We start from the raw sequence: 25,153 nt of genomic DNA on the forward strand, positions 1-25,153 counted from the left end.
GCTATGCTGTGTACCGCACATGAAGTGTGCTTTGCCATGAGTTGGTCAAGGGGTACAATAGTGATCCGGGAATGGATCACATGACAGCGGTCGAACTTATCCTTAGTATCTAGTGGACTAAGGAATTTTCTCGATTATGGAGGTGAAAAGGAGTTCGTCGTAAAGGGTTACGTCGATGCGAACTTTGATACTAATCCGGATGACTCTGAGTAGTAAACCGGATTCATATAGTAGAGCAGTTATTTGAAATGGCTCCAAGTAGCGCGTGGTAGCATCCACAAGATGACATAGATATTCGTAAAGCACACACGGATCTGAAAGGTTCAGACCCGCTGACTAAATAACCTCTCTCACAAGCATAACATGATCAAACCATAACTCATTGAGTGTTAATCACATAGTGATGTGAACTAGATTGCTGACTCTAGTAAACTCTTTGGATGTTGGTCACATGGTGATGTGACCTGTGAGTGTTAATCACATGGTGATGTGGACTAGATTATTGACTCTAGTGCAAGTGGGAGACTGTTGGAAATATGCCCTAGAGGCAATAATAAATAGGTTATTATTATATTTCCTTGTTCATGATAATCGTTTATTATCCATGCTAGAATTGTATTGATAGGAAACTCAGATACATGTGTGGATACATAGACAACACCATGTCCCTAGTAAGCCTCTAGTTGACTAGCTCGTTGATCAATAGATGGTTACGGTTTCCTGACCATGGACATTGGATGTCGTTGATAACGGGATCACATCATTAGGAGAATGATGTGATGGACAAGACCCAATCCTAAGCCTAGCACAAGATCGTGTAGTTCGTTTGCTAAGAGCTTTTCTAATGTCAAGTATCATTTCCTTAGACCATGAGATTGTGCAACTCCCGGATACCGTAGGAATTCTTTGGGTGTACCAAACATCACAACGTAACTGGGTGGCTATAAAGGTGCACTACAGGTATCTCCGAAAGTGTCTGTTGGGTTGGCACGAATCGAGACTGGGATTTGTCACTCCGTGTAAACGGAGAGGTATCTCTGGGTCCACTCGGTAGGACATCATCATAATGTGCACAATGTGACCAAGGAGTTGATCACGGGATGATGTGTTACGGAACGAGTAAAGAGACTTGCCGGTAACGAGATTGAACAAGGTATCGGGATACCGACGATCGAATCTCGGGCAAGTAACATACCGATAGACAAAGGGAATTGTATACGGGATTGATTGAATCCTCGACATCGTGGTTCATCCGATGAGATCATCGAGGAGCATGTGGGAGCCAACATGGGTATCCAGATCCCGCTGTTGGTTATTGACAGGAGAGTCGTCTCGGTCATGTCTGCATGTCTCCCGAACCCGTAGGGTCTACACACTTAAGGTTCGGTGACGCTAGGGTTGTAGAGATATTAGTATGCGGTAACCCAAAAGTTGTTCGGAGTCCCGGATGAGATCCCGGACGTCACGAGGAGTTCCGGAATGGTCCGGAGGTAAAGATTTATATATGGGAAGTCTTATTTTGGTCGCCGGAAAAGTTTCGCACTTTATCGGTATTGTACCGGGAGTGCCGAAAGGGGTCCGGGGGTCCACCAGCCCCGGGGGGGCACATGGGCTGTAGGGGGTGCGCCTTGGCCTATATGGGCCAAGGGCACCAGCCCCAAGAGGCCCATGCGCCAAGAGATAAGATAAACGGAGAGTCCTAAAGGGGGAAGGCACCTCCGAGGTGCCTTGGGGGGGAAGGACTCCTCCCTGGCCGCACCCTTCCTTGGAGGAAGGGCCAAGGCTGCACCCCCCCTCTCTCTTGGCCTTATATATAGTGGGGGGAAGGGAGGGCAGCAAAATCTAAGCCCTGGTGCCTCCCTCTCCCTCCCGTGACACATCTCCCTCCTCCCGCAGCGCTTGGCGAAGCCCTGTTGGAATCCCGCTACTTCCACCACCACGCCGTCGTGCTGCTGGATCTCCATCAACCTCTCCTCCCCCCTTGCTGGATCAAGAAGGAGGAGACGTCGCTGCTCCGTACGTGTGTTGAACGCGGAGGTGCCGTCCGTTCGGCGCTAGGATCATCGGTGATTTGGATCACGACGAGTACGACTCCATCAACCCCGTTCTCTTGAACGCTTCCGCTCGCGATCTACTAGGGTATGTAGATGCACTCCCCTTCCCCTCGTTGCTAGATTACTCCATAGATTGATCTTGGTGATGCGTAGAAAATTTTGAATTTCTGCTACGTTCCCCAACAATGACTCCATTTGAGGAATGAGAAAGGAAAAGTTTGAAACTCTCTTACCTACTTACTTGGGGTTGTTTGGCGAAAGTCAATATACCAATTCCTAAGAAGCGCAAGCTTGGACCAAAAACCGTGGATTGTGTTCTTCTGGGCTATGCTTTTCATAGCATTGGTTATAGACTTTTGATAATAAAATCTGAGGTATCCAACATGCATGTTGCGATTATGGAGTCGAATGATGCAACTTTCTTTGAGGACATATTTCCTATGAAGGATATGTCGAGTTCATCAAATCAGGAGATACCTACTCCATCTAGTGAGGAATTCGCTGTAATTCCTGAACCCACCATTGCGATGGAACACGTTGAGAATCCTGTTGAGGGTGACAATGAAACTCATGTAAGGAGTAAGAGACAGAGGACTGCAAAGTCTTTTGGTGATGATTTCATTGTATACCTCGTGGATGACACACCCAGGACTATTTCAGAAGCCTATGCATCTCCTGATGCTGACTACTGGAAGGAAGCTGTTCGTAGCGAGATGGATTCCATGTTAGCTAACGGAACCTGGGAGATCACTGACCGTCCTTATGGGTGCAAACCTGTAGGATGTAAGTGGGTGTTCAAGAAGAAGCTTAGACCTGATGGTACGATTGAAAAGTACAAGGCACGACTTGTGGCCAAGGGTTATACCCAGAAAGAAGGTGAAGACTTCTTTGATACTTACTCACCCATGGCTAGACTGACCACTATTGGAGTGCTACTATCACTGGCTGCCTCACATGGTCTTCTCGTTCATCAAATGGACGTTAAGACGGCTTTCCTCAATGGAGAGTTGAAGGAGGAAATTTACATGGATCAGCCAGATGGTTTTGTAGTACCTGGTCAGGAAGGAAAGGTGTGCAAGTTATTAAAGTCTTTATATGGCCTTAAAAAAGCTCCTAAGGAGTGGCATGAGAAGTTCGAAAGAACATTAACTGCTGCCAGCTTTGTAGTAAACGATGGTGACAAGTGCGTGTACTATCGCCATGGTGGGAGCGAAGGAGTTATTCTTTGTCTGTATGTCGATGACATACTGATCTTTGGAACCAAACTTGATTTAATCAAGGAGGTTAAGGATTTCTTATCTCACTGTTTTGAGATGAAGGATCTAGGAGTAGCTGATGTTATCTTGAACATCAAGCTGTTGAGAGATGAGAATGGTGGGATCACACTGCTTCAGTCTCACTATGTGGAAAAGATCTTGAGTCATTTTGGGTATAGCGACTGCACGCCTTCTCCAACTCCATATGACGCTAGTGTGTTGCTTCGAAAGAATCGACGGATTGCTAGAGATCAACAGAGGTATTCTCAGATTATTGGCTCGCTTATGTATTTGGTGAGTGCCACGAGGCCTGACATCTCTTTTGCTGTGAGCAAGCTGAGTCGGTTTGTGTCAAAACCGGCAGATGATCATTGGCATGCGCTTGAGAGAGTTATGCGCTATTTGAAAGGCACTGCGAGCTATGGGATTCACTACACCGGGTATCCAAGGGTACTAGAGGGTTATAGTGACTCAAACTGGATATCTGATGCTGATGAGATTAAGGCCACAAGTGGTTATGTTTTTACACTTGGTGGTGGTGTTGTTTTCTGGAAGTCTTGCAAGCAGACCATCTTAACGAGGTCAACTATGGAAGCAGAACTCACCACATGAGACACTGCCACTGTTGAAGCAGAGTGGCTTCGTGAGCTTTTGATGGACTTACCTATGGTTGAAAAACCAATACCCCCCTATCCTGATGAACTGTGATAATCAAATTGTGATCGTCAAGATAAACAGTTCTAAGGATAATATGAAGTCCTCAAGGCATGTGAAGAGGAGACTAAAATCTGTCAGAAAAATGAGGAACTCCAGAGTTATTATGTTGGATTATATCTAAACATCGAAAAACTTGGCAGATCCCTTCACAAAGGGTCTATCACGTGATGTGATAGATAATGCATCGATGGAGATGGGTTTGAGACCCACCGCATGAGTTGTCCACAGTGGTAACCCACTCTATGTGATCAGAGATCCTGTGAAGTAGAAGTGGGAGACAAGCTGTTGGCAGCTGAGAGGAGAGTATCCCTATTTGAATTATCCCACTCCGTGAAGATGCAATACTCTCCTGATCTGCATGGCAGGTTGATACTTATCTTAATGTGTTTCAAGTGGCTTATTCGGGTAAGCAGAGATGTTTCCCTGCAGAGCATCTCCTGAGGAACACACCTATATGGATATGACTGTTAATGTCGCAGTCTGTGAGAATTGGGTGCTCTCTAATAAATTCATGAAAGGCCCTGGAGTATGACGTATACGCTCCACCCGCGGGGAAGCCTTGCGGCAGCCCAGTATCGGTCAAGAATTTGTGTGAAACTAGTCTCGCAGAAAACTTGTAGTTCAAGGCATAGTCCACTATTCAAGTTGTGATCTAGTGTAGCATAAAACTCTAAGTGGAAGTTCAACTTCATAGTCTCCACTAAGCACCGGTATATAAACAATGTTTTGTAACCAAATGGTGAGATGTGCCAATGAGACTTTGTGGGCGATTGTTGGAATTTGCTAGTGGGCTTTTGGCCCAAAGCCCAACTAAAATTCTGAAATTCTCTTGGCCCATTCATGCACACATGTGAGTAGAGTGAGTGAGACTAAAGTTTAGTCCCACCTCATAAGTTGAGAGAGAGTTGCACCTTTTTATAAGGTGAGCTCTTCTACCACTTGTAGGAGCATGAGAAGAGGAGACCTACACTCACGCTCCTCCTCCTTGCTCCGCATGCCACGCCTCGTCACGACGCGCCGCGGGTTGCGGGAATGAGCCAAGCCGAGGACAGAGCTATGCACGTTGTCTATATTTTTGCTGCTCGGGGAAAATTAATAAGTCATTAATTATTAATTGATGGACGCGTTAATTACTCAGTCGTTTCCGATCTTTTTGGATCGTGGGGCTGTTACTTGGACGTGGGTTTTCTCCACGTCCTACCCGGCCCGCATTATATAGTCAGGCAGATGTCTACCCTAGCAGCCGCCGCTTCGTATGGTTCCGCACCACCGTTCCAGATCATTGCGCCGCCAAGCAAGTCTTCTCCATCCCTCCTTTCGGCGTGCACCGGGAGAAGGGACAGCAGGCCTCCGGAATCCCCGCCTCTCGTGATCCTGTACGGGAGAGGGGCGATCAGGTTTTTGGGGAGCGCACTCGCGCGACTGCTGGTAGCGACGACTTCGCCAATGACGACTTCTTCCCCGACCTCGGCAACCTCATCCTCGACGACATGGGCGACAACGTCAATGCCGGCGGTGCCGCTCTCGCTGCACCGTATGTGATTCTATCCTTCCTGTTCGAGATCGTGGTAGAATTCATGTTTCTAGTATGTGCCCTAGATGTGATCTGTTCATCTAATATGCTAGTTCGCATGATTAGTTTAATATCTGCTATTGCTGCCATGATTTATCTTCTGTTCATTCAGATTAAATCTCGTAGTAATTTGCTCATATTTCCAACAAGAACTTGGTCAACTTGGCCAATTCATGGGTTACTTGATTATTATCTCTAATACATGAATCAAACAAAACGTGATTAAAGTCTAGCGACATGTAATAACAGTCATCGAATATAGCACTTGCCAGTGAGCTGGAGAAGCCTTCCTTCAAAGCATTAACAACTTCTTCATTGTCGGAGACAACCTTAATCTTGCTACATCCCACTGTCTGTGCTAAAGTTTAACCCAAATCTCACAGTCGTTGCTTCAGCAGAAAATGAGTCATAGCAAAAATTCAGTCTTTTGTTTGCTGTAGCTATAAATTTGCCATTATCATCTCGGAGAATTGCACCAACCGTACCATTCAGATTGTCATGATCAAACCCAGCATCTACATTAAGTTTCATATATCCTGACCGGGGCTTAGACCAAGCCACCACTCTCGTCTTCGCTTTGGGCTTACATGCTATAACAAAGTTTGCTGCTAGTCCCCTTACTGCCAATTGAATTTGGGCTGCAGCTTGTGTTTTCTCACCATGTGTTAGTTTCGTCCACTCGAACCACAAATACCAGGCAGTAGTTGCTATTGTCTCCCTCAGATTAGGCAGCCCAAGTACATGGATGTCTGAGTCCCGAGGACACAAAAGATGCTCAATCACGACTTCACCAAACCTACTCACACAACAAGCTTTTTTGATAATGTCATGTAATCCCAACAATTGCCAAACTTCGACAACTTTCTTGCATTGGAAGAGTAGATGCATAATACTCTCAGGTCCTCTGTTGCAAGCTGGGCAACCTGTTTTAACCTTCATATGTTTTGCTGCGAGTATGGCGCGACACGGGATTGCGCTTTGCAATGCTCTCCAAATAAATATCTTGATTTTTGCTGGGCATTGTAGATTCCATAGCAATTCCTAGTTATTTTTAGGGGTAGATGACGTGCTACTTGGCTGGATTTTCTGCCCATACTGAAACTCCCACTCAGCGCAATAGCCCGACCTTACGGAAAAAATTCTGTTTCTTGACAGATTCCATGCCACAAAGTCGTCTTCCATCTCATGTAGCGGGAGTGGGATAGATCTGCTGTACCAGCTTCTCGTTCCAATCCCCTGTGGAAGGATCAATAAGATCACTCACTCTCGAGATGATATTACTTCCACGAGCTGTCAAATTTTTTCTAGACGGTGATTGGGGTATCCACGGATCATCCCAAATATTCACTTTGGATCCATCACCTATTCTCCATATGTAACCTCTCTTCAAGGTTTCCACTCCTGCCATTATGCTTTGCCAGGTGTATGAAGCTTTTTTCTTCAAAGTAGCCTTGAACAAATCTCCATCAGGGAAGTACTTTGCTCGAAGGATAATAGCGCATAGTGACTTAGGATCATCAATCAAGCCCCATGCTTGCTTAGTCAGCAATGCTGGATTAAAGCAATGGATATCTCTAAATCCCATGCCCCCTCTGTTCTTAGGTATGCACATTTTCCACCACGCGAACCAATGCATCTTTTTCTGCGAAACATCATCACCCCATCAAAAACTTGACATCGCATCAGTGATTCCTTTGCAATTCTTTTAGGAATTTTAAAGACCGACATCGCATAAGTTGGTATGGCTTGTGCAACAGACTTTAGTAGCACTTCTTTACCACCTGACGATAGAAATTTTTCTTCCAACCCCATTAGCCTCTGAATTAGGCGATCGATCAAATAATGGAAACTATCAGACTTGTCTAAACCGAGCGTAGCAGGAAGTCCCAAGTACTTATCATTTAACACTTCTGTCATTATATTTAGAGAGGAACAAACTTTAGCCTTCATGTTCACTTTTGTGCTTGGACTAAAGAATATGCTCGATTTCTCAACACTAACTTGCTGGCCAGATGCTTCACAATACAAATCCAGGATAGACTTTAAGCAGACATCATTAGTTACATTGGCCTTCATTAAAATCAGTGAATCATCAGCAAATAACAGATTTGTAACAGCAGGTGCATCACGACAAACCTTTACTCCTATTAGCTCACCACTAGCTTTTGCATTCGATAATAGATGAGAGTTATCACTTGTCAACATTTGTGTTTACTCTACCTTTTTATTTTTAGGAAGGAGGCGCTTTCCCAACTTTAGATGACTCAAGCCTTTAGTGGTTAAAAGAGACACCCAAGATTCACGAAGACATAAAGTCTGAATACAGCCCACAGCGGCGGCTCAAAAGCCACACACATGCAATACAAGTTCACTTAACTAGTGGAAAAGTGGATAGCCACAACTTTCGTTGATGGCGCGCCATTTTCAACCAACGTCAACACTATTTTTTTCAGATAGTGCTGGCGTAAGTATAATTGGTATGCCAGATTTATATGGGTAGTGCAGACGTGGATATTTTGTCACACGTCACCATTATGTGGGCCTAACTGTGCATCAGTTGGAAGATATTGCTGGTGTAGGATTTATATGTACGCCATAGATAAAGTATCTAGTGTTGTGGTGCCTTATATGAGAATGTCAGCACTAAATGTTGCCTATATATAGGACTGTTGGCAGCTCTTTGTTTCTCAAACACATTCACTTCCATTCTCCACAAAATTCTACTCCCTCTTAGCTAGTTGCGTTCGTGGTAATGGACACATCGGAGCTTGTCGAATCGGCACAAGCCCCGCGCGTGAGACCACGTCAGCAGGGCGTATCGAAAGTTTGGGACTCCGCTGCCTTGGCCGAGCTCCCCTCTGGCCTTGTTGGTTATGGCATGAGCTCGCCACGGTCAATGCAGCCGGCCATGTCTGTCCAATCATCCCGCTGCAGCAGCGTGACGTATGTTCGATCCGGCATCTACGCACCGACGCCGAAGAAGTCGGGAATCGAGCAAGGGCACATGCACTGTTTTATGGCTGTCGACGCCCTGTTGATAAGCATATGTCACACACAAAATGGAATCTAGAGTGAGAGTTCTACATCTGCGCTAACCGTGAAAAGGTATGTATATGATAGAAAATACCTTTTGGTCTATTTCGGCTAATTTGCACAATTCAACTCTGTCTAGTGTTGCTCACATCCAATATGTGTATATATATTGTGATTCACGGCAGGGACAAAGTATTGCTACACATGGATATGGGTTGATTTCATGCACAAGTACGTAAGTGAGTTGCTCGAGTACTCCACCGAACCACTGAGACAATAGATAGATGAGACGCAACTCAAGAATGATGCGATGTGAGGCCAAATCCAACAATCGATATGCACTTTTAGCTTTTAACAATCCCAGCTGAATTAGTGGCATCATTTCTTCTCGTGTGAGTCATTACATTGATGATGTTCTCAGTCTAGATCAAGTAGTAGTAGAACTTATATTTTTATTGATTATCATCCTTCAACTTATATTTTCTACGCCATAGCTAGGCTTTTCTACACCAGTGCTTCCTGTTTGCTTGATGTGGTTCCCTTAGTCGTCTACTGTGCCTTTGAAGCCGAGTGACGCAATCATCAATGATCGACGAGTCCTTTATCTTCTTACTGGCTTCCATAGATTCATGAAGACAGACATTTTGTACAAAACATTAGTTGGGTGTTTAATGAAGATTCTAGGACATGGTCACTTTTGCACTTCAGGTCCACTTGGGAGGTGATCTCTAATAAGTTGCCTCAAGAAAATCTTTATCTTGGTGGGAATCTTTGCCTTCCAGATATCCATCACTTCAAATTTGACGGCGCCTTGATGCAAAGCGTGATATAAGGATTTGGTTGAGAACCGGTCAAGGTTTCAAGCTTCAAAGTGAAGGTGTCTTATGCCGTCGAGGGAGATATCGAGCTTAATAATATTTCCAATCTTTGCCACTCAACGCGCTTGTCTGAGGGATCGTCAGAATGCAGGTCACCATTGGCCATCCTGCCATATATCACTAACCATCACGTCAGGATCTCAGGGCATGTCGAACAACTCAGTAAAGTCAGATGCTAGAGGGGTCTTTCCAATCCATTGGTGAAGCCAGAACGCTATTTTTCCATTCCCTACATGATGACACCGCCAATGCAGAGTAAGTGACGGATCTTCCCCGTAGCTTTTTAGAATTGTGAGCCCTGGACAGTTGACGCCTTGACAAAGGGGGCTCTCTCTGCAAATATTATATGGCAAATGATATCTAACCATGCCCTCTGCCTTGTTAGGATCTTGCAAGCCCATTTGGTCATCAAACACCTATTCATGAGTTTGGTGTTAATGATGCCTAAGCTCCCAACCACCTTGAGGGCGCATATGGTGTGTTGTTTTCCAGAATCCTTCTCCCAAACAAATCTGGATCAAACATAATCGAATTTCGCATGTACCCCATCTTGTAATAAAAAGAAGCCCATGATGAACATTGGGAGACAAGACAGAAAAGAGTTTACTTGCGTTGATTTATCCCTAGTCGACTGATGCTTTCCAATCCATGGTTCGCATCGCTTGCCGACCTGGCCCGTGATAAACTCAAAGTCCTTGATTCTCATATGGCAATTAGTTAATGGCATCCCTAGATATTTTATAGGAACGGTCCTGAGCTTGCAGTTCATCATCTGGGCAGCACGCTGCTATTCCTCGAGGTCTTCTCCAGTGAAAAAAGCCTCACTCTTGTCATAATTGATCTTTAGACCTGACATAGACTCAAAGCACACCAGCAAGAATTTGAGATTGAAAATGTTGGCAGCGTCGTTTTTTTATCATTATAAAGTTACACCGAACTATAGCCATATACATGAACTTAGGCACGTATTCATTTGAGAGAAATCCTTGATAAAGTTAGGCAGAAGTACATTTCAGTATATAAATTCAAGAGAAAGAGATTCGACCATGCACATGATATCATGTGCATTATCTGCCATGCACTGAGTTGGACACCTCCACCAAGGTATTCACTGAACAGTGTTTCCTTCCATGCATGTGACACCTTTTTCCATCATGTGTGGCAATGTTTTCCCTAGATCCCTTGCCTCTCACAGCGTACACACAATCAGTTTTCTCTCCTACTCATTAGTACATGGATATTATTTTTATTCTTAAACTTTTAAACGGCTATATATGTTGGAAAAAATCTTGGACAAATATTACGTATGAAGGTATGTCTTTCTGTTGACGATATCTTCAAAACAAGCTCAATATCAAATATGCTTTGACAATTTTGAAACACGACGAAATTGATAGGAGAAGGCCCAAACCACAAGAAACACAATGCAACATGATGTTACACAATGGAGCAAGGTAGCACACAAACACAAAAGAAAACATCATAATGGCTCCAAAACATGATGAAATCCAGAAATGAAACATTACCGAGCAGAACTAAACAAGTAAAAAAGAGAGGCAACACAGAGGTACAAAACGAAACAGTATAATGCACTCCAAAATACGGTGAAACCCAAAAAAAATGTTGTAGCACACCGAAACACAATGAGACATTGTGGTGCACACCAGATTAAGGCAGCACACTGACACAAAACGAAACATTATGATACACACTCTAAACCACGACGAAATACAACAAAAATAAGATAATTTTTATTCTTATATTAAAGGAAATTGAATTTGCGCGTTACATGTTAGATGGCGCAGTAAATAAAAATCACTGTCCATATGAATAGTTAAAAAAGTATTACATTTTTGTTGTGTATAAATTATTTTTTTAAAATATATTTGGTTTTGGTCTTGTTTTTACATATTATATGGTGCACTAAATTAAAACTTTTAAAATATATTTGTGTGTTACATGTTAGATGGTGCACTAAATAAAAACTACTGTCCATATGAATAATTAAAAATATTGCATTTATGTTGTGAATATTTTATTATTATCTAATTTTCGTCTTGTTTGAAAGAACTCATCGGAATAAACACAATTGTTTGAACAAAATGTGAATCAAGCCTTTGTTACGAAAGATATCAGGCATCTAATTTTTAAATGAAACTCAACTAGTTGTGGCTACCTGGAGAGAGGGAATCTGGCTTGGTTGATGGAGTACTAGCTAGGGAATAGAATAGCACATGGCAGGATGTTACCTGAGAGAAATCACACTATGCATATCCCAGTGAAGCATGTAACGGTGGATCCATGCACGAACCAGTCTCTTCACCTTATGCACAACAACGGTGGTGAGGCGCTTGCATATGATATGAATGTCCGAGCCACCGAAAAGATAAGACTGCAGTAACTAGCTAGTGTTTGCCGGCACTAGTCACATTGCATTTCATCTTTCCATTTTGGTGCAATGGGACGATCAGCACATGATGCCTGCTGTTGCTGTAGGCTAGGTAACATGCATCCAAAACATTTTGGTGCAATGGGACGATCATAATTCATACGCATCCTGTAGCTGCAGCTGCATGTGTCAAACAAAATAACAAGCATGGACCATGAGCCATGTTTGAGCGATCAAGCTCGCAATCTCATATACATCATCAAGCTAATAGCCACAAATCTAGTGATGACTACTAAGTAGTAACTGCAGGGAGGCAATTTTGAAACGGGACTAAACTTATAGGAAATGGCCCTAACCACAAGAAACACAATGCAACATTATGGTACACACTTGAACAAGCAAGCACACAAACACAAACGAAAACATTATAATGGCTCCAAAACACGATGAAATCCTGAAAAATGGTCTGTTGTGTGAAACACACCGAAACATTGTGGTGCACAACTGAACAAGTAAAAAAAAAAGGTAACACGGAAGTACAAAACGAAACATTATAATGCACCCCAAATATGGTGAAATTCAACAAAATTGGTTGAAGCACACCGAAATACAACGAGACATTGTGCTGCACACCAGATTACGGCAGCACACCGACACAAAATGATACATTATGGTGCACTCTAAAGCGCGACAAAATCCAATAAAAAATAGATAATTATTATTCTTATATTATAGGAAGTTAACTTTGTGTGTTAAATGTTAGAGCATCTCCAGCTACGCCACCAACAGCCGCCCCCCCCCCCCCCAGGCGCCTTTTTACGCGCCGGCGCCAACCCCCCCACTCGCACTCCCAAGACGCCGAAATCCGCCGGCTCGACCCATTTTTGGGCCCAACGATCGCAGGACGAACCCAGCGCACTGGGGGGCGCTCGGGGGCTCCGGCGCAAGGGGAAAACACGCCTGGGCCACACTGTCAGGCGAAAAGTCAAGCCAATCATCCAGATTTTCCTCCCACCCCTGCACGCTCGGCCACCACCCTGCCGATCCCGGCACCGCCCACTGCCCTGCACAGCTAGATAGGCCATTCCCCGCCGAAAAAGAGAGAAGGTTTCGCCGCGGCAGCCTCTCCACCACTGTCCAGGTGAGTTTTTCCGGCGCTCCGGCCGTGCAGGGTGGTATACCGGCGGGTGTGCGCCCACCACGCCCACTAGGTGTTCGGCGATTTGTCTACTCGGCGATGGACTCGGACGATGAGAAGGCGCTCGCCGCGCTGCTGGAGGAGGAAGCCGATGCTGATGCCGACGTCCAGGAAGAGGAACATCTCATGGTCCTCGCCGCCCTCGCCAGCCTGCTCACGAGCAATGAAAAGCCGCGACGAGGTGGCTCAGCGCCGGGGCGGCTGAAAGCAAAGAACCGATATCGTCTAGAAGGCTACTGCATGCTCTACTCCGACTACTTCGCCGACGCTCCACTGCACGGCGACAAAGTATTTCGGCGCCGTTATCGGATGAGCCGAAAGCTTTTCCTCCGGATTGTGAATTCCATCCAGGAGTTCACATCTACTTCAAGTGCAAGAAGGATTGCACCGGCAAACTTGGATTCACCTCAATCCAGAAGTGCACGACAGCTATGAGGATGCTTGCATACGGAGCTCCCGATGATTCACTCGACGACTATGGGCGCATGACCGAGTCCACGACCATTGAGTGTTTCTACAAGTTCTGTAGGGCAGTGGTGGCTATGTTTAGACCGCAATACTTGCGAACAACCAATGTGGAAGACACTGCTCGGATCCTAGCACAGAATGCAGCAGGAGAATTTCCTGGGATGCTTGGAAGCATCGACTGCATGCATTGGAAATGGAAGAACCGCCCATTTGCTTGGCAGGGGATGTACAAAGGTGCCAAAGGTGGTTGCAGTGTGGTAGTTGAGGCGGTGGCCACACAGGACCTCTGGATTTGGCACTCCTTCTTTGGTATGCCAGGAACTAACAATGACATCAACGTGCTGCAGTGCTCCCCTGTCTTTGCCAAGCCTGTTGAAGGTCATTCTCCTCCGGTGAACTTCGAGGTCAATGAGCGGCGCTACAACAAGGGGTACTACCTAGCTGATGGCATCTATCCGAGATGGTCTACATTTGTGAAAACTATCTCAAACGCTGTGCGAGGAGGCAAGAAGTCCCACTTTGCGAAGGTTCAGGAGGCTTGCAGGAAGGATGTCGAGCGGGCATTTCGTGTGCTCCAATCTCGATTTGTTGTTGTCCGGTACCCTGCTCAGACCTGGTCGAAAGATCAAATGTGAGAGATCATGACTTGCTGTGTCATCTTGCACAACATGATCATTGAGAGCGAGCAGGAAGAGCCAGTGTTTGACACTGAACCATACTACAGGCTGGGTCCTCTTGCCCAATTTGATCACCAGCTACCGGCAACCTGGACTGCCTACCTCAATATGCGTCAGGAGATCCGAGACCCACAGGTGCATCAACAACTGCAGCAGGATCTGGTGGAGCACCTATGGAAGCTCAAGGTCAACGCCTAGCTCGACGTGTGATGAAATATGAATTTTTATTTGTTGAACTATATAATTTGTATTGAAATATTTTTTTTGAACTATTTGATTTTTATTGATTTCCTGTGATGAACTATGTGATAAAAAATACTTATGTTGAATTCACGCCGAAACCACAGCGAATATGGGCCGCTTCGCGTCGATATTGGGCCATTTTACACCGAAATTGGGCCGAAAAGCGGGCACATTTACGCCAAAAATGGGCCGATATCGGCACGTGGGGGCGACGGCTGGATGCCCAACTGGCCCCAGAGCCGATTATACCGCCGGCTCGCCCCCAGGCGACGATTTTGGTGCCTCCTGGGGGTGCCAACGGCTGGAGATGCTCTTAGATGGTGCACTAAATAAGAACCACTCTCCATATGAGTAGTTAAAAATAATTGTATTTATGATGTGAGTAAATCATTTTAAAATATATTTACTTTCGGTCTTGTTTTAACGAACTCATCAGAATATACACTGATGTTTGAACAAAATGTGAATCAAGCTTTTGTTACGAAAGAAATAATCAGGCATCTAATTTTCAATGAAACTCAACTAGTTCTGGCTAACTTGGAGAGAGAATCCGGCTTGGTTGATAGTACTAGCTAGGATGTTAGGTGACGAAACAGACTCTTCACCATATGCACAACAACGGTGGTGGGGGGCTTGCATATGAATGTCCAAGCGACTGGAAAGATAAGGATGCAGTAAATAGCTAGTGTTTGCATCGCATTTCATGTTTCCATTTTGGTGCAATGGGACGATCAGCACATGACGCCTGCTGTTGCTGTAGGCTAGGTAACATGCATCCAAAACATTTTAGTGCAATGGGACGATCGTGACTCACACGCATCCTGCAGCTGCATGTGTCAAGCAAAATAACAAACATGGACCATGAGTCCATGTCCATGTCTCCATGATGATGATGAATATGGGTCTTGAGATCACAGTGTTGATGATATCTTGAGGTCACAGCTTTGTTCGTCCAACCGAATAACAAGCATCCGGACGAACCATTTACTTGATCTAATTCTAGCGTTGAAGATATTTGCTTGAAGCCATCATTACTGATGCTCAACTAGTCTATTTGACAAGGCCCTAACTAGTAGCCTTAATAATAATATATATAACAACATGATAAACCGGGGATTTCAGATCGTTAGGAACATAAAAGAATTACAGTAGTAAAGTTCGTTGCACATTTGCTAGAACCAATGGCACATGCATTCTTTGGTTCTAACATCACACTGATAAAGAGTAGTGAAATCATCCCCACAAACAGAAGGGAAAAAATAGTGAAATCAAACATGTAACAGTAGTAACATGCATACATGCTCTGCAACCAAGCTAGCTCTTGCGGAGCCATGATTGAGAGATCAAGCTCGCAATCCCGTACATAGCAGTACCAAATGTTTCTTGCAATACATCATCAAGCTAATAGACCCAAATCTAGTGATCGACTACTAAGTAGTAACTGCAGGGAGGGATCCATACTATAGAGAGTCCCGTAGCAGCTCCGGATTCCGGCTCAAGCCATGCCTGCTTCCTGCGCTGCAGCTCCTCTAGCTAGCAACCACCACAGCCTCCACCGTCACTGCTACCGCCCCCTCCGCCGCAGCAAGCACCACCGCACCGCCTCCGCTAGATGAAGCTACAGCTGCCGCAGCAAGAAAGAGGGCGGTATTACCGTCGGCTGATGTGGTCGACGACGAACTTGCAGTGGTCGCCGCCGCCCGCGGTGCCCTGCTGGCCTTCTTCTTCTCCGGCCTGTTGCCGAGAGGAGGGCCGTGACCGATATGGCCACCACCCCCAGCAGCAGAAGGAGCCACGGCGTCTGCTGCGCCTGCGTCCCCAAGCCCGCAGCAGCAGCTGAGGCCAGAAAAAAAGCTCGCCGCATTCTGCTATGGTCCCTCGCTGGCCTCTACCACTGGATATCTCTCAGGAATTTGAGATTGGAATCAAGTGCAGAGGAAGATTTAAGGAGGAAGACAGAGTAGCGAGGGAGAGAGAGGAAGAGGGGATACTGCAGGAACCCACGCCTCTCTCTGCAATCCCCGCCGTGAATAAGTAGTCGAGGGCTGGAGGCTAGTAATCTCTACTCCTAATGTCTCAGTTGGTAGTTTCCGTTCCGGGTTTATTTTCGTCCGGTTTTTTTTCGTCCTCCTCTTCCACCACACTCTTTCACCTTGTTTTTTTTTACATCATCCTTTCCCACGCACGCGCACAAAAAAAAACCCCGAGTGACCCATCTGCCCTATCCCTAACCCGCTCTCGTCTCCCTCTCTAGGACGCAGCCGCCCACCGAATCAAATCCCGTCGCCGGGCTCGTCTGCCTCGCCGTGGCCGATGAATGTGTCGGCTGCGGCCACGCCCCCTCTCCAAACGGCGGCGATGATGCAGGGATCAACTCACGCTGCCAGGCTCCCGACCGAACGCGTCGGGTCATCTCTCCTCGGGGCCAACCCCTCCTATTCATCGCATCTCTCCCTGACTCCGTCTCCTCCACGAGATATAGCACCACCCCACGCCATGGACGCCCTTGCCGGCTGCATCTCTCCATGCGCCGCCACTCCTATGACACCGCCGCCCGGTAGTCTCCACCAGCACCACGACGGGCGTGGCCTCTGCACGCGCCGTCACCTCCCCTCCAGATCCGGCCGTCGTCGAGGGCATATCCATCCAGCAGTGCGTCGTCACCTCCCCTCCAGATCCAGCCGTCGTCAAGGGCGTATCCATCCAGCAGCGCGCCGTCATCCCAATCATCACCGTCCACGGCGTCATCGCCCAGGCCCAGTCACGGGCCGGCAAGACCTCCATGATCTCCCTCTTCGTCTGCCAGGTCATTGAGACCAACATCCACGAGTAAGATGCCCAGCCCTCCCCCTCTGCTACCATCGCTGGATTTGTCAAATTGATTTTTTGGGCGAAGAATTTGATTTTAGGGTTAACCTGCTCGTCTCATTCGCGGAGATTCATTCATGTGTCGGACCACATGTGTACAGATGATTTCCGCATAGCTTTTGTGTATGACGGCTGGAGGACCAATTCAGACCTCACTTGCCTCAGGGTCAGGAGGTCCAAGGCGCCGCAAGACCGGGCCAGGAGTTTGCGTAAACCTGGGCCAGGAGTTTATTTGATAAAGGTTTCAATTTGCGCCCCATTTCATGGATTAACGATGCCAAGAGCATACCATTTGTACAAAGTCCCAAGATCGATGTCTTCTCACATATCTCACATAATAACTACTCGTGCTCTGTTTTTTTCTTTGTATTCAGGTTTCCAGAATGATTGGCCACACCTACCTAAAAAGTTCGGAATTTAACCATGAGCCCCTTCTGGCCTGGTTCCATATTCCAAGGCCCTTCCATAATCCAATTCTTTGTCCCGAACCATCCATTGAAGAACATAGACTGTGCAGAATATTAGTTTGTTATATTTGCATCAGATGAACTATGGGAGCACTTGAACAATCAGGAAGCCGTGGATATAGTTCATTGTTTACCTCGGAATGTAAGATGATTTGCCATACTTCCTCATATATTACGCTTTCCCAGTGTACTAAAATATGCTTCCCATTTTAGTCTTGCCTTATATTGTTGATATGTAACCCAAATAGGTTAAACCGAATGTTGTATCGAAACATGTAGTATTTACTTGTAAAAGAGCAACTGAGAGCCTGGTGGGTCGGGATGAAGGAAGAATACCCCTGAGAGCCCAAACTCGAGTTCGAAAATATATGCAGAATATATGTTTGCCTCTGCTATATACATATGTAATTTTCCAGTCTGTGTTTTCTGCTCCTCTTTGGCGCAATGTGGAAGATGTTGGTTTTAAAGGCTAGCAGGGAAGCCAGTGGTGGAGTAATCAGTGGTTTATGAGGTCATGGAGCCCAAGACCGGATGCAGCAGAAGAAGCAGCGTCGTTGCCGTGCACTAAGAAGGTCAACAGAGTCTGTGAGGTGGAAGATCCATAGCATACAGGTGAGTCAGTAGGTGCTCATTTTATCTTTCTTCTTATGTTCCAATTTTATTGTTCTTTTCTGCATTAGAGTAGAATGAATATTTGTATTACCATCTCTTCTTATAGTTGTAAATCCTGTGCATCAGTTGGGGTAAGCTTCTCAAATGCCTAACACCAATTAGTCTTCTAAAACTGAAGCATAGACAAAATTCAGTTAATGATCGAAGTTTCTTTTTAAGCGGTACACTATATATTGCTAACCGAGGGAACTTCTATTTGTGTTGCTTGTTTTTTCTAACAATCACTTGAGTGTGTTGTTTGCATTTTTTCAACCATCCATCGCTGAACCTACAAGAGCCTGGTACCAATCATACTACTTGGAGAACCTAAGAAAGTTGTTTCTTCTGTCTCCACTAGAAACCGGAAATGAGAACACCATCTCTGAGTAACTGAACCAAGTGACTGAAAATTTATGTTATATGGTACAACCTCATGAGAGAATTTTTTCTGTACACGTAGAACACAGTTACATTTCTGAAGGCTTGGAAATCACACAACTTGCCTTGGACGCTTATTGACTTATAGTATTATAAACTGTCATTGTAAAGGTGGTTGTCTCTTTACCGAATTGCTCCTCAATTTTGTAGATTCGAGCAGTTTTTTATGCTCATAGGACTACTAGAGAAGATTTACATGTAGCCTGAGAAGAAGACCGATGAAGATCTTGATTGTATCAGGCATTCAGGCTATGATTTGGAGAGGTGGCTCTTTATTTTATTTGCCTGTGCCACTGGATGTGTACATGTACTTTACTCTGAATGTATGCATCATCTAATTTTGACTCAATCTAGGCAGGAAGAAAATGTATCCAACCAAAGGGAACATCATATTTTGTTAGTTGCCAATGTATGATACCTAAGCCTGAACACTAACCTAAGGTTCATGTTTCTCCTTATTAGCTTATTTTAAGAGGAACCGGGCATGTTTGCTTCTGTCTTTCTTTATTGGCTAACAAGCAAAATAAATACAGCAAGATCAGTCTGGAATCTGAAATATATATATATATATATATATATATATATATATATATATATATATATATATATATATATATATATATATATATATATGTATGTATGTATGTATGTATGTATGTATCTTGAACTCTTCTTCTTGCAGCGGATGCGTTGGATATGCCATTCCTCAATGTGTACCTGGATTCTCTTTGGGCATCTAATTTTTGGGCAGGTGTTATTCTAGCAGCCCGCTTCGCTTTGGTCTTCAAATTAAGCAATTCTCTGCATTCAAGGGAAAGGTCAATAGCTGCTCTCCAAAGGTATGCCAAATTAATATGTTGTCTTGTCACCATACCTTTCGATTATCTGGATGCAAATAAAAGTAGAAAAATCTTCTGAAGTATCCTAGAAGAAGCTCTCAGTTCTAATGAAACCCTTCAATTTAAACTAGGATATGACTTGCCATCTGTTGTAAAAGTGGACATAATGTTGACTCAAAATCGTGTTTGTGAAAGACCAACTGATTTCTTATATTTCATTCGAGTAATTTCGACTGTACAATGACACATTAGCCATAAGTCATAACACATCTAGAATTCATGTACTGAATGCAATCATGAAACCTGAACCTTGATGTTGTATTAGATCTATGATTATCCTGTTTATACAAACTTTTATTGGTGCAGCCAACGCTGGTCTGTATTCATCTGCTGAATCAGGTTGGCCACGACGAGGAGACGGACACGACCGCGTTGTCCCATCGACCTCCGGGGCCTTTGATATCTCAGGTTAGCTCGAAATGTTATGTTTCTTCTTAGGTTATAATATATTAATATTTGCCGATTCTTCACTAGATTCCTCGGTTCTTGCAGGGTGTGTGTCATGTTATGTTGGGTTTCGTGTGATTTCGGTGCGGGTAGCTACATAGCGTCCGTGGGCCATGCGTGTGACATGCATGCTAGGTAATCTTGACTCCGGTGCGACGGTGCTGGAACCGCCTCCGCTGGTTATGACCGCCGTGGCTATGCTTGAAGGCAGAATCACCACGATGACTGTAGTTGCCGCACTCAGATCAGAACGGCAGCCACGGTATATGATCAAGCCTTTACTGTCGTCCTCTGAATTTGGGATCACGTGCATCTGCAAGAGAAAGAGCATGAGAGCCTAAGAGGGTAGTACCACGTTACGAACAAGTTGATTTTTATCCATGGAATTGATCTGATGCGAAGCTGATGCCACATAAAAGGTTAACTGAGTTCTTATCTCCAATATGTCATGATGTTACAGTTCAATTATTTTCACCTCTCTAGCTACTATGCACGGAAGGTGTTTGCTAATTTGCACAATGATATTTTCTGGTAAAATACGCTAATATTACCTTCATTTTTTCACATTTTAGTGATGTCCTCTTATTAATCCCTTATATAATCAAATCTGATATGTATTTGTTCATCTAGGCATCTAGCTGCAGGTGGAATAACAAGATTCAGTGTGTGCAACGACAACAATAAATAACATGTCATTAGGGAGATTTCTGACAATTGAACCCTGCATTTTTTTGGCATTAGTACAACTGTTCTACTGCATTATTCAACTATGCGCGATGAAGCTGATATAGGGTGTGGACTAGACAATTTATTCAGTTTTCTTCAAGAAGGTATGCAGATTGGGCATCAAAGTAGACGACAAAAGATGCTGCACCTTACAACTTAAAAATTGAAAGATACTTTCTATTTTATATTGATGTGATCGCCAGCGAGAACAATTTTTTGACTGAATTTGTTTCATTAAAGTGAAGTTGTTCGGACTTTTCTTTGAATGTTTCTTTTAGTTGCGTAAAAAAGCATTGTGGGTAATGTTATTTTGAGCTGATTATGAGTAATGTTTGGTTCCATGCAGGACCAAGGAATGAACACAAAGCAAATTATAACTCTCAGGTTCATGGTTTAGGAGCAGGAAAGAACACTTCCAATTGTGTAGATGGGTCATCAGTAGCATTTCTCTAATTATTCTTATAGAGACTGATTTGGATTGTTGAAGGAAAGGATCTCAATTCTCAATAGCAAACTGCACTGGGACATCTTGGACCTATTCTCCACATTTCTGAGCTAGGTTAGTTGGACAGCATGTCATGGGGGGAAACCATTTCTTCCTTCCAATCCGTGGGCTAAATTTGTTATCACCATATGTTTTAAATTTTGTGTCATCCTTGAACTTTTGAGGAATTGTTAGATATGTTGGTGAGCGGGCAGGCGGTGCTAGACATGGCAGGGCAAGAGAGCACGAGGGAGAATGTCGAAGGGGGCAACATAAATGAGAGTTCACCGTTATGCTCATGTGGTCAGAACCTAGAGCATGGATACAAGACCTCCATCGTCGTGTATGGACATCAGAGCAGAGGAGAAGTGATGATGGACATCAGACCAGTGAAGACAGTGAGCATGGGCTCCTAGACGATACTTATCATATCATATTCTCAGTATATAGTCAAAAACTGTATGCCACATATACGTTGTGAATTACTACGATATTTGATCAATGAATTTATTTCTAAAAAAATATGTGGCAACACACGGCATTCAACTATAACTTTCAACTTCAAGGGTGAACTTGTGGGTTTAGTCTTTATTTAAGCAATTAATGGGCAAAATAACCATCTCTCTATCTAACCAATTGATCAGTGAATTGGATAAGTCGATCAAGAGTAAAAAATGGTATCAGGTAATAACTGCATAAATTAATCACATGACAAGTATAACTACACGAACATTGGCAAGGCACATGCAGCCGACTATATAGATCATATTGGCAAACAGACTAAGCTAAATTCTTGAGGAATTCGACATAGGTCTTGCAAATTAAACAACAAAAAAAGTGCGCAAACCACAAAGGTGCAGTAGTCATATCATACATCTCTAACAGAAGTGTCGAACTGCAGTTACATTATATTATAGCTGAAGATGGAGTGGGTTCTGTACTTGTATATACATGTATTGACCAATATGTATATCAAAATCTTCTAGAAGATCCACATTGAAGAAGATTTTTCCCTGTATGATCATATTGTTTTCACTTCCTTCACCAACAAGGCAAAGAACTAAACAGAAAACAATCACTGATCTGCCATTACCTGTGAGAAAGAATTGGTTTGTAAAGGGAACAAACTCGCCTGTGAATAGGATATCTACTAGGACGATGAGGTCGCAACCTTCTTGGTGGATTCCTCGAGAAATATGACAACATCCACCATCTGATCAAACATAGGCCCCACACTATCACCATTTGATTCTGAATGCCCGAGTCAGTCCAAGTATCTAAACTAGAGGGAGCAACTGAACAAGAGTCTTCCCAAAGCCAATGCGGGAGCCAAGCACGCCACTGCTGCCGGCGAGCACATGAGGCACACCGACAACGCACCGCATCTTGGACGGCTTAGAGATGCCCACCTCTCGTGTCACGGTCAGCACCTCATCCTCTAGCCGGCCCTCCACCGAGTACATCAAACTTTACATGACGCATTGCTCCCGCGCCTCCCCATACACTAGCGCGGGAGGGACGTGAGCTGGTTGAAACAATCCAAGCCGAAGGAGGACATCTGCATCTATGCCGACACCACGGTGGGTGGGGGGGGGGGGTTGTTGGCTGCGTGGGGGAGAACATCTTCATTTCCCTAATATGTTGAGAGAGTAAAAAAAACTCATCGAGATACATACACTTCAAGCGAAGTGCATTTTTGTTAATTGCAGAATTTTATGTCACCGTCTTTTTTATACACGCTGAACTCATGCAGTGTGTTTATATATGGGACCAGAAAATATGTATTAGAAGGACTGAAATTTATAGCAATACAACTATAAGTCGCATGCAACATCCACATGATGAATTACAGTTTATTTGGATGATACTATCTCTCTATATATAATTATTTTGGCCCGTGGCAACGCACGGGCATTATACTAGTTCCTCCTAGTTGACGCCGACGCCTGCGGTCGTTCGCTCGCTGCTGGGCCGCAACCCAAGTTGGCATTATGTCAGCTTCCCAGTCGTTTTACTGATTTTATTTTGCGGTTTTGTGTGACTTTTTCACTGTGTGTCCGGTTTTCAGTGGTTTTGTTTTTGTTTCTGTTCCTTTTCTCTTCGTTTTTTGTCTTTTATTTTATTTTTCCATGTTTCCTTTTCCTATTTATCTTTTCTTTTTTAAAGGCTTGGTCAGTATATTTTTAATACACAGTGAATTTTTTCATTCACATTGAATAATTTTTTATATATGTTTAGCCTTTTTTAATGCATGCTGAACTTCTTTAACCTTTTCGAAATATGCGTTGACCATTTTTTTCATTATGATGATTTTTATAAATATACATTGAACTTCTATATACAATGTTATTTTTTAATATACATTGATGTTTTATTTTAATATGCGTTGAACTCTTTTTTTAATGGATGATGAATTTTTCAAAATATATGGTGAACTGTTTTATACACAATAACTTTTTAAATGGAAGGCAAACTTTTCTTAATACCCATTGAACATTTTAAATCATTTCTTAATTTTTTAATAGGTTTAATATATATTAGATCCGTAAAACAATATCCAACAGGCATGTTCTAAAATATTCAAATTAAAAACAAAAGAGAAAAACAGAAGAAAAAACCCCGCTCAAGTGAGCTTGCTATATATAGTGGGCCACCCCATTTGCGCCTTGCTCCAAGCGTGGTTGCCCCTATTTGACACCAACATACGTCAACCAGAAGGTCACGTCGAGGCTACGTCTTCACGTCGCACAGGTCACTGGGTCGTATCGGTGATTGGGTCGATGTTTCCTCTTGGCACGGGCCGAACCTTCTGGAGTTGTAGAGATGGAAGTAGTGGACGTGACATCCCTTCCCCCTTGAACGAAGCTCAAAGTAATCTTCCCAAGATGCCAACAATGTTGACTGCAAAGACCACTTGACGAGCAATGTCGATGTTGCCGCAACAGAAAATATGGCATTTCAATACTTGCTCCGGAACTGGAGGTAGTATGTTAGCAGGTAGTTGCGCTGGCAGGACTGGTTTGACCATGGATGAAGGTGGCAGTGTTTCACGGAGTAGGAAGACATAGAAGACTTGGTGGATGCGACTTGTCTCTGGGAGCTTGAGGTGTTGGGGAACGTAGTAATTTTAAAAAATTCCTACGCACACACAGGATCATGGTGATGCATAGCAACGAGAGGGGAGAGTGTTGTCCATGTACCCTCATAGACCGAAAGCGGAAGCGTTAGCACAACGCGGTTGATGTAGTCATACGTCTTCACAATCTGACCGATCAAGTACCGAACGCACGGCACCTCCGAGTTCAGCACACGTTCAGCTCGATGACGTCCCTCGAACTCTGATCCAGCCGAGCTTTGAGGGAGAGTTCCGTCAGCACGACGGCGTGGTGACGATGATGATGTTCTACCGACGCAGGGCTTCGCCTAACCACCGCTACGATATTATCGAGGTGGATTATGGTGGAGGGGGGCACCGCACACGGCTAAGAGATCAAGAGATCGATTGTTGTGTCTATGGGGTGCCCCCTGCCCCCGTATATAAAGGAGCAAGGGGGGAGGTGCGGCCGGCCAGGAGGAGTCCTACTCCCACCGGGAGTAGCACTCCCTCCCTTCCTTGTTGGACTAGGAGAGGAGAGGGAAGGAGAGAGGGGGAAAGGAAAGGGGGGGGGGGGCGCCGCCCCCTCCTTG

General features: G+C 44.4%; 2 long non-coding RNA genes across 3 annotated transcripts; one reads left to right on the top strand and one right to left on the bottom strand.

Moving 5' to 3' along the window:
• The first annotated feature begins 16,706 nt into the window (after positions 1–16,706).
• On the top strand, positions 16,707–21,466 carry LOC120965274 (uncharacterized). Of its 2 annotated transcripts, XR_012183038.1 has the most exons (8): positions 16,707–17,315; positions 17,456–17,595; positions 17,729–18,433; positions 19,593–19,749; positions 20,116–20,217; positions 20,302–20,675; positions 20,887–21,086; positions 21,329–21,397. It is a non-coding gene; the product is annotated as an uncharacterized lncRNA (long non-coding RNA). The 2 variants fall into 2 exon arrangements; XR_012183037.1 differs by lacking the exon at positions 20,887–21,086 and having other exon boundaries at positions 16,711–17,315; positions 21,329–21,466.
• LOC141022129 (uncharacterized) lies at positions 21,322–21,954 on the bottom strand. The gene is made up of 2 exons (XR_012183039.1): positions 21,854–21,954; positions 21,322–21,777 (listed from the first exon to the last, which is right to left on the bottom strand). It is a non-coding gene; the product is annotated as an uncharacterized lncRNA (long non-coding RNA).
• Positions 21,955–25,153: the final 3,199 nt, after the last annotated feature.

The sequence above is a fragment of the Aegilops tauschii genome, chromosome 5, assembly GCF_002575655.3.
Source record: "Aegilops tauschii subsp. strangulata cultivar AL8/78 chromosome 5, Aet v6.0, whole genome shotgun sequence".
In the NCBI taxonomy this organism is placed as follows: Eukaryota; Viridiplantae; Streptophyta; class Magnoliopsida; order Poales; family Poaceae; genus Aegilops; species Aegilops tauschii.